Source organism: Papio anubis, chromosome 11 (assembly GCF_008728515.1).
Source record: "Papio anubis isolate 15944 chromosome 11, Panubis1.0, whole genome shotgun sequence".
NCBI classification, from domain to species: domain Eukaryota; kingdom Metazoa; phylum Chordata; class Mammalia; order Primates; family Cercopithecidae; genus Papio; species Papio anubis.
The window spans coordinates 33,551,957-33,561,701 of record NC_044986.1 but is presented as its reverse complement, the minus strand read 5'-3'; the positions used below and the strand labels follow the sequence as shown (position 1 = coordinate 33,561,701).

Below are 9,745 nucleotides of genomic sequence, written 5' to 3'. Positions count from 1 at the left end.
AAATAGCCGGGCATGGTGGCGTGTGCCTGTAATACCAGCTACTTGAGAGGCTGATGTGTGATATGTACCTCCTTCGAACCTTGCTACAACATCGGTAATGTACCAATGTCTGACATTTTAAAAAATTATTGGCTTGTATAATAAAAGCCTTCTGTAAACTACAATGTGTTTAAAATAATATATTTGGATATTTTTAAAAAGAACAAAATTGTAGTCACTTTATTTCTTCATTTATTTATTCTTCATCTGATTCCAGAAAGGATTTAAGGAAACTCACTCAATTCCTTTGTTCTAGTGCCCAGGATGGACTTCATCCCAAAGGGCTCACATGGGATAATCTAAAAGGAAGTCAGAGATGCCTTTTCTCCCTCCTCCTGCAGGGTGAACATGGATCCAAGGGGTGACTTTCTTTGCCGAAGTTGGGGGATCACCTGAGGTCAGGAGTTTGAGACCAGTCTGACCAACATGGTGAAACCCCGTCTCTACTAAAAACACAAAAAATAGCTGGGCATGGTGGTGCACACCTGTAATCCCAGCTACTCAGAAGGCTGCGGCAGGAGAATCACTTGAACCTGGGAGGCGGAGGTTGCAGTGAGCCAAGATTGTGCCACTGCACTCCAGCCTGGGCAACAGAGTAAGATTTCATCTCCAAAAAAAATAAAATAAAATAAGGGCCAGGCACAGTGGTGTACGCCTGTAATCCCAGCACTTTGGAAGGCCGAGGTGGGTGGATCACCTGAAATCAAGAGATCTAGACCAGCCCAACCAACGTGGTGAAAACCCGTCTCTACTAAATATAAAAAAATTAGCCAGGTGTGGTAGTGCATGCTTGAAATCCCAGCTACTCTGGAGGCTGAGGCAGGAGAATTGCTTGAACCCGGGAGGCGGAGGTTGCAGTGAGCCGAGATCGTGCCATTGCACTCCAGCCTGGGCAACAAGAGCAAAACTTCTTCTAAAAAAAATAAATAAAAATAAATAAAAACAAATTAACTAAAAAAGAGGATTCTGAATGTTTTCACCACAAAGAAGTAATAAATATTTGAGATGATGGATTTGCTAATTACTCTGATTTGCTAATTATACAATGTATATATATATTGCACCCCATAAATATGTACAATTATTATATGTCAATGAAAGATAAATAAAACAGAAAAAAAGTCACAGTAAAATCAAAACGGTGCTTAAATTCAACAAAATTGTAATGCTCTTTTGTTGTTTTGTCCACAACCATCATTCCTCCTTTTTTTTTTTTCTTTTTGAGATGGAGTCTCACTCTGTTACCCAGGCTGGAGTGCAGTGGCGCGATCTCCATTCACTGCAACCTCCGCCTCCCAGGGTCAAGCGATTCTCCTGTCTCAGCCTCCCAAGTAGCTGGGATTACAGGTATGTGCCACCACGCCTGGCTAATTTTTGTATTTTTAGTAGAGATGGGGTTTTGCTATGTTGGCCAAGCTGGTCTCGAATTCCTGGCCTCAAGTGATCTGCCTGCCTTGACCTCCCAGTGATTTTGTTTGTTTGTTTTAATGGGAAACAACTCATCTATACTCTCAGTCCCCCATATTTCCATTCCACCGCCGAGGAGGGATCATATGACCCCAGACTGACCAATCAGAGTCACTGTGATAGTTTTAGAGATAGGCACATAATCCAGTTTGTGCTATTGAGATTCATGCTCAAGAATCAATAGTTTGTTGCTAAACTGTGTTAAATGAAATTTATAGGAGGCCATTGGGTGGAACTGAGCTCTTCTTGCACTAGGCTTAACAGAGCAAACCAAAATGGAGTTACTCATACTGAAGTTTCCACCAAGCCAAAACTAAGCTATTCATCTGATCTTCCAAGAAATCAGGCAAGAAAGAGATCATAGCCAAATCCCCAAACAGGCCTGTTTTGGGAAGCATGATGAGGCAGCCCCCTCTGCTTTAACCTTTATAAGGAAAGTAACTTTGTAACAACCAATCAGTTTTTGTTCTGTTTCTGCATTCTTCAGCCATTTTCTGCTTATAAAGTCAAATTTCTCAGCTCAACTCATCTGAACACTCATTCTATCTTATAGAATGGGTTGTTACCCAATTCTAGAATTGCAAATAAAAGCCAATTCGATCTTTCATCTAAATTTGTTGTAATTTTGTCTTTTGATAGCTGATAGAAGATAAGCTTGAAGGAGCTGTTATTCACCTTGCCTTAAGGGGAGAGACTATGTGAGAATGAAGTCACTACTGAAGACAATGAAATCAAGAAATGGAGAGAGATTCCACACCACCTAACTTAGGCACCTCAATCCAGCTATGTCTGAAATCCTTCCATAAATACTTTTAGTTATATGCCACTAAAGGTCTCATCTTTAAACTTCTGGCTCACAAATGCCAGTCTAAGATGGAAGATTTACTATTCCCTAATAAGATGAGAAAAATTTCATTTATAAGACTTCTTTATTCTGAGCTTATATCTTTCCTAATTTTTGGTATTAGAGTATTTATGAATTGATGGTGATAATGGATAACAATTGTATTTTACCAATTGTCCTTAATAGAAAATTAGAAAGTTAGTCCAAAATAGAAAGTAGTCAGGCATGGTGGCTCATGCCTGTAGCCCCAATACTTTGGGAGGCTGAAGAAGGAGGATCACATGAGCCCAGGAGTTGAAGACGAGCCTGGGCAAGATGGTGAAACCCTATCTCTATAAAAAATTTAAAAATTAGTCAGGCATAGTGGTACATGTCGGTAGTCTCAGTTACTCAGGAGACTGAGAAAGGAGGATCACTTGAGCCCAGGAGGTCAAGGCTGCAGTCAGCTGTGATTGTGCCACTGCACTCCAACCTGGGCAGCAGAACAAGACCTTATCGGAAAAAAAAAAAAAAAAAAAAAAAGGAAAGTTGGTGGGCCCTTTATCTATCCCTCCATTAAAAAAAAATTAGGTCATTTTGTAGGTCATAAGCATGATGATTGGTTTTTCATGCTCATGTGTGAGATGTACCTCCCTCAAATCTTGCTACAACATTGGTCATGTACCAATGTTTGACACTAAAAAAAAATTATTGACTTGTAAAATAAAAGCCTTCTATAAACTACAGTGTGTTTAAAATACTATATTTGGATATTTTTAAAAAGAACAAAATTGTGGTCACTTTATTTCTTTGTTTATTTATTCTTCATCTGATTCCAGAAAGGATTTAAGGAAACTCACTCAATTCCTTTGATCTAGTGCCCGGGATGGACTTCACCCCAAAGAGCTCACATGGGACAATCTAAAAGGAAGTCAGAGATGGCTTTTCTCCCTCCTCCTGCGGGATGAGCATGGATCCAAGGGGTGACTTTCTTTGCCTCCTCCCTGAAACTCTGCAAGGGGAGGCAGGCAGCGTAACAGCAGAAACAAGCAATGCCTTTTCTGTTTTGCTGTTCGTGGGTTGCTGGCCACCTATCCCTTAATGGCTCCAGGCCCTGCTTCTTAGGTGATGCTACACCCCACCTGCAGCAGGGCCTGGTGGGGTGGGGGTGAAGGGGTGCAGGAAGTATGTGAACAGAATGAAGGTGGGAGAAAGAAGGATTCACGAGTAGCAGCGTGGTGAGGGAAAGCATAAGAGACAGTGGGGGTAGGGGAAGCCTTTATAAGTAGTGAGATTTAACTTCTGGGAGCAGGGAGAGAAGTGATATTTGCTTAGGCGTTTGCTCAGGGGGAATGTTTACTCATGGTTAAACCCAGAATGCAGTTAGTGTTAAAGTAGAAATGAAGCTGCATTCCAGGCAGGAGGTGGGCATGATGGAGTACAGGGTGTGTGTTGAGTGTGTGTATGAGACAAATTGTGGTACCACATGTGTAAAGATGATGCTCTAGACACAGGAAGTCTAACTTCTCCAGTTCGGATGGCAGATTTGTACCAAGTCATGCTGTCCTACCTTCTACATCCTTGCTTTTGAGACGGCTGGTTGGGTTTAGGGGTGTTTTCTGTGGCCATGGAAAAAGTGAATCTTACTGGCTCACTTATTAATAGACTCAATGTGGTCTGGATGCTACACTGTCTTGGACCTGTGCTGAGTTAGACTTCTAGCACATCGAGATTATAAATCAGGAAACTGAGCATGCACACACACCCCCTTACTTTCAAGAGATGCAGTTGCTAGAACCAGGTGGGCTCTTCCCTGCCACAGAGCTCCTGGGCTTGCTATTTGAGTGGCTGCAGCTGTGTCTGGGAGGATGGTGCTCCTGCCTCATCCCGGGTCCCAAGAGGACGAGGATGCCCAGGTCTATAGCCATGGCTTGGGCAGTTGCAGCAGCACCTGGGGAGCTCCTGCCCCAACTCGGAAAGGATGGGACTCCCACTTGTCCCTGGCTCCCGCTGGCTCTATGGAGCTTGCAGCCCCAGCTGCACCTCCCTGCTGCAGCCGGTGTGATGGCAGCAGCCACTCCAGATGGCCCGCCGATGCCATCATAAGCACATGGTGGGTTTCTCTGGCAACCAGACCCATCCTGAAGCTATCTAGGGGCTTTCAGCTACCAGTCGTCTTATTAACATAAACTCAGGTGTAATTGAAATTCAGGGCCTTGTTATGGGTGACAAAAGAGCTCCTATCACGTCTGTCATTCAGGAAGTTACAAGGGTTTTAGAAGTTGTATGCCAGGGGACAAAGACAAAATATGTATTTCTTAATAGGTCTGCTAAGTTAGGTGTATCATAAAGCTGCCTCCTTACATAGCTTAAATTCAGTGTAAAGATTTTGCCATACATAGTGAACTATAACTTATTGGACACATAAGCAGACTGTATGTAACCTATTCTTGTGCCAATCACTGAATTTAAGCCAATCAAAGGTGGCCAACTATTCAAAATGTGTCCAAATAAGGCAAATGCAAAGCTGTAACCAATCCAACTGTTTCTGTCCCTCGCTTTCCTTTTTCTGCCTGTAAGTCTTTTTTGACTGCGCAGCTGTGCAGGAGTCTCTCTGAAACTATTTTGCTTTGGGGGCTGCCCGATTTGCAAATCATTCTTTGCCCAATAAACTCTCTGTTAAATTTAATGTGCCTAAGGTTTTCTTTCTTTCTTTTTTTTTTTTTTTTTTTTTTGAGACGGAGTTTCGCTCTTGTCACCCAAGCTGGAGTGCAGTGGCGCAATCTCAGCTCACTGCAACTTCCGCCTCCCGAATTCAAGCGATTCTCCTGCCTCAGCCTCCTGAGTAGCTGGGATTACAGGCGCTTGCTGCCACGCCCAGCTACTTTTTGTGTGTGTTTTTTTTTAGTAGAGACAAGGTTTCGCCATGTTGGGCAGGCTGGTCTCAAACTCCTGACCTCAGGTGATCTGCCTGCCTCGGCCTCCCAAAGTGCTGGGATTACAGGCGTGAGCCACCGCGCCCGGCCCTAAGGTTTTCTTTTTAACAGATGGTATCAGAAATGGGATCTGAAGTAGAGCTTCTAGCCCCCACCAGGGGCACTGAGTGACCAAACGAGGTACCCACCAGATTATTGTTGTCATTGCTCTCTCTCACAACTGGGGATCATGGGTGTTTTCTCTCTCCGATTTTGAAGCTCTATGAGTTTGTGTTCTGAGCTATCTGTTTGAGTGAATTTTTGATATGAATTGGGCTTGGAAGTTGTGATATAAACTGAACTAGGTCTAGGATCAGATTGCATGCAACAGTTAACTGGCTTTGATCCAATTAGAGGCCTCAGATGTCTGACTGGGTGAGAGAGAAACTGGCAGTAAATGGTAATAGTACAGAGGCTGTGAACTTCAGCTTTTAGAAATTCACAGAGATTTTTGTGTTGTAGTATTCCTTTTGTTTCCTTTTCTTGCACACTTAGGTAGAAAGAAAAGCATTAGCTAAGTTAATCAAAGGGATCTGAGAGTTAAAGACAAGATCCAAAGTAAAAATGGTGGTCCTTGGCCAGGCGCGGTGGCTCATGCCTGTAATCCCAGCACTTTGGGAGGCCAAGGAAGGCAGATCACCTGAGGTTGGGAGTTCAAGACCGGCCTGACCAACATGGAGAAACTCCATCTGTACTAAAAATACAAAATTAGCTGGGCGTTCTGCTGCATGCCTGTAATCCCAGCTACTTAGGAGGCTGAGGCAGGAGATCGCTTGAACCTGGAAGGCAGAGGCTGTGGTGAGCCAAGATCGTTGTCATTGCACTCCAGCCTGGGCGACAAGAGCGAAATTCCATCTCAAATAATAATAATAATAATGTGGTCCTTTACTACTGAAGAACATAGTACTCTACCTTCCAGCTATGCTTACCTATACATGCATAAATATTAGGCCCTTGGGCCCGGCATGGTGGCTCATGCTTGTAATCCCAGCACTTTGGGAGACCGAGACAGACAAATCACGAAGTCAGAAGTTGGAGACCAGCCTGGCCAACATGGCAAAACCCTGTCTCTCCTAAAAATACAAAAAATTACCTGGGTGTAGTAGCAGGCACCTGCAATCCCAGCTACTCGGGAGGCTGAGGCAGGAGAATCGCTTGAACCCGGGAGGCGGAGGTTAGCAGCAAACACAGAAATGGCAAGATCTTGCTAAAAGTAATACAAAATTACAACATTTCAAATGAATACTGCACTTTAAAAAGTGCATTTAAACATGAGGGCTCCAGGCTGGGCATGGTGGCTCTCACCTGTAATCCCAGCACTTTGGGAGACTGAGGCAGGAGGATTGCTTGAGCCTAGGACTTTGAGACCAGCCTGGGCAGTATAGTGAGATCTTGTCTCTACAAAAAATACATAACAATTAGCTGGGTGTGATGCACATACCTGTAGTCAGAGCTACTCAGGAGCCTGAGGTGGGAGGATCTCTTGAGCCTAGGAGATTGAGGCTGCCGTGAGCTGTGATCACACCACTGCACTTCAGCCTGGGTGACAGAAAAAGGCCCTGTCTCAAAAAAAATAGTTTTAAAAAATGAGGGCCCCAGAATTAGTTTCATCCAGAGATAAGTATTGATGTACAGAAACGTCTGAAAAGATTTCGATATTTTAATTGCTTTTTTTTTTTTTTTTTGAGACAGAGTCTCGCTCTGTCACCCAAGCTAGAGTGCAGTGGCGTGATCTCGGCTCACTGCAAGCTCTGCCTCCCAGGTTCATACCATTCTCCTGCCTCAGCCTCCCGAGCAGCTGGGACTACAGGCACCCACCACCACGCCCGGCTAATTTTTTTGTATTTTTAGTAGAGTCAGGGTTTCACCATGTTAGCCAGGATGGTCTCAATCTCCTGACCTCGTGATCCACCCGCCTCGGCCTCCCAAAGTGCTGGGATTACAGGCGTGAGCCACCACACCCAGCCGATATTTTAATTGCTTTTTAAAAAATATCTGGTTGGGCATGGTGGCTCACGCCTATAATCCCAGCACTTTGGGGAGGCCGAGGTGGGTGGATCACTTGAGGTCAGGAGTTCAAGACCAGCCTGGTCAACACGGCAAAACCCTCTCTCTACTAAAAAAACACAAAAATTAGTCAGGCATGGTGGCAGATACCTGTAATTCCAGCTACTTGGAAGGCTGAAGCAGGAGAATTGCTTGAGCCCAGGAGGCGGTGGTTGCAGCAAGCCGAGATCATGCCACGGCACTCCAGCCTGGGTGACAGAGCAAGATTTCATCTCAAAAAATAAAAATTAATTAATTAAAAATTTAAAAGATATTTATATGTTGTGAAAATGCCAATAAACAAAACAGTTTAAAAGTAAATAATTGGTTGGGCGTGGTGGCTCATGCCTGTAATCCCAGCACTTTGGGAGACCAAGGTGGGCAGATCACTTGAGGTCAGAAGTTGAAGAGCAGTCTGGCTAACATGGTGAAACCCCGTCTCTACTAAAAATACAAAAATCAGCTGGGCGTAGTGGCACACGTCTGTAGTCCCAGCTACTTGAGAGGCTGAGGCACAAGAATTGCTTGAACATGGAAGCAGAGGTTGCAGTGAGCTGAGATGGCACCACTACACTTCAGCCTGGGTGACTAAGCAAGACTCTGTCTCAAAAAAAAAAAAAAAAGTAAATAATAAAACAAAGGGGGAAAAAAAGACTGTTTATAAAGAGTAAATAAAAGGCTTATGTGGCTAATCGATAAGAAGAGTTAAATCTTTGTAATTCCAGCACTTTGGGAGGTCAACACAGGAGGATCGCTTGAGCCCAGGAGTTTAAGACCAGCCTGGGCAACAAAGTGAGACATTGTCTCTACAAAATATTTAAAACTTAGCCAGGCATGGTAATGTGTGCCTGTAGTCCCAGCTACTCAGAAGGCTGAGGTGGGAGGATTGCTTGAGCCCAGAAGGTCAAGACTGCAGTGAGCCATGATCATGTCACTGCAGTCCAGCCAAGCAACAGAGCAAGATTCTGAGAAGAAGAAAGAAGAAAGATCAAAGAGGGAAGAAGAAAGAAGAAAGAAGGAAAAGAACAAGAAGAATTTAATCTGCTCATCCTTTGGCTTAGTTACTATCAGGCCTGAGATGGGATACTTCCCTTGACCCTCACCCTCTTCGTGGGCGGGCAGGAATTGGAGTGGTTCGTTTCACTTAGCCTGCAGTCCTTGGATGGCTAAGTGTTAACAGCTCAGTTAAGGGTCAGGGTGATAGGCTCCTGCACCTGACTTTTTGATACCCAAGTTCTTTTTCAGTGTCCAGGAAGAATCAGATCACACGAACTGTTTGAAGAGTGGCTCTCAGCGGCATGGGGAGCTGGAAAGGGGATGGTGCAGGAAGACGGTGATCTTTCCCTGAAGCCGCACCATCTGAAGTTAGCTACATCTATTTGTAGTCTCCAATGCTCAGTTGCTTGCTTCTCTGTTTGCTGCTCAGCTGCTTGTATCCTGAGGCTTAGCGGCTTGCGTTCCGGACCACTTTCATTGGCTGTTCATGATGCTCTTTCTTTTTTCTGCCAACTGGTCTGGTTTTTATGGACACGGGATAGAGGGTAGGGTGGGCCAAAAAGGCAATCATTTGGGTGGAAAAATAGGGTCAGTTGTTTTCACTTAGGGCAGAGGTTCCAGGCTTAAGAGTGGAGTTTAGCCAGGAGGAGGTCCTGAGAACATTTGCCCAGGGTGGTCGGGCACAGCTTGGTATTATACATTTTAGAGAGGCATGAGACATCAATCAAATACATTTAAGAAATACACTGGCTTGGTCCAGCAAGGTGGAACAACTCAAACCAGGGTGGGGCTGCCAGGCTATAGGTGAATTTAAACATTTTCTGGTTGACAATTGGTTGAGTTTGTCTAAAGACCTGGGATTGATAGAGAGGGAATGTTCAGGTTAAGATAAAGATTGTGGAGACCAAAGTTCTTTTGAAGTCTTATAGTGACTACCCTTAGAGGCAACAGATGACAAATGTTTCCTATTCAGATTTAGTTCATCTCTTTAGGATATTTTTGCCTGGATTTACTGGTCAGACAGAAATGTATTTTAGGGTAAAATATTTTGACCTTCTTTGTCTTGTAATGTTATGCCAGAGTCAGGTTGGAAAGTAAATCACGATATTTTTGCCTGGATGTACTGGTCAGACAGATGTAAGCTCTCTCTGCTACATGTTTTAAAGTCATACTAATGCTGCTTCTTAATATTTTTGATACTTGTTTGATTTAACTGTGAGCTTATTATTTTGGTTTTGAGCCTCTGGATTCTGGGGTCTGGATGAGTGGTCATGGTGAAACTGCCTTTGCAAAATATGACAGTAAGAGACCAGGAGTGGTGGCTCATACCTGTAATCCCAACACTCTGGGAGGCCAAGGCGAGTGGATCACTTGAGGCCAGGAGCTTGAGACCAGCCTG

General features: G+C 44.1%; 1 non-coding gene across 1 annotated transcript; it reads left to right on the top strand.

Moving 5' to 3' along the window:
- Positions 1 to 2,920: 2,920 nt before the first annotated feature.
- LOC116269620 lies at positions 2,921 to 3,026 on the top strand. Its single transcript, XR_004177239.1, has one exon. It is a non-coding gene; the product is annotated as a small nucleolar RNA U13 (small nucleolar RNA).
- The last annotated feature ends 6,719 nt before the right edge of the window (positions 3,027 to 9,745 follow it).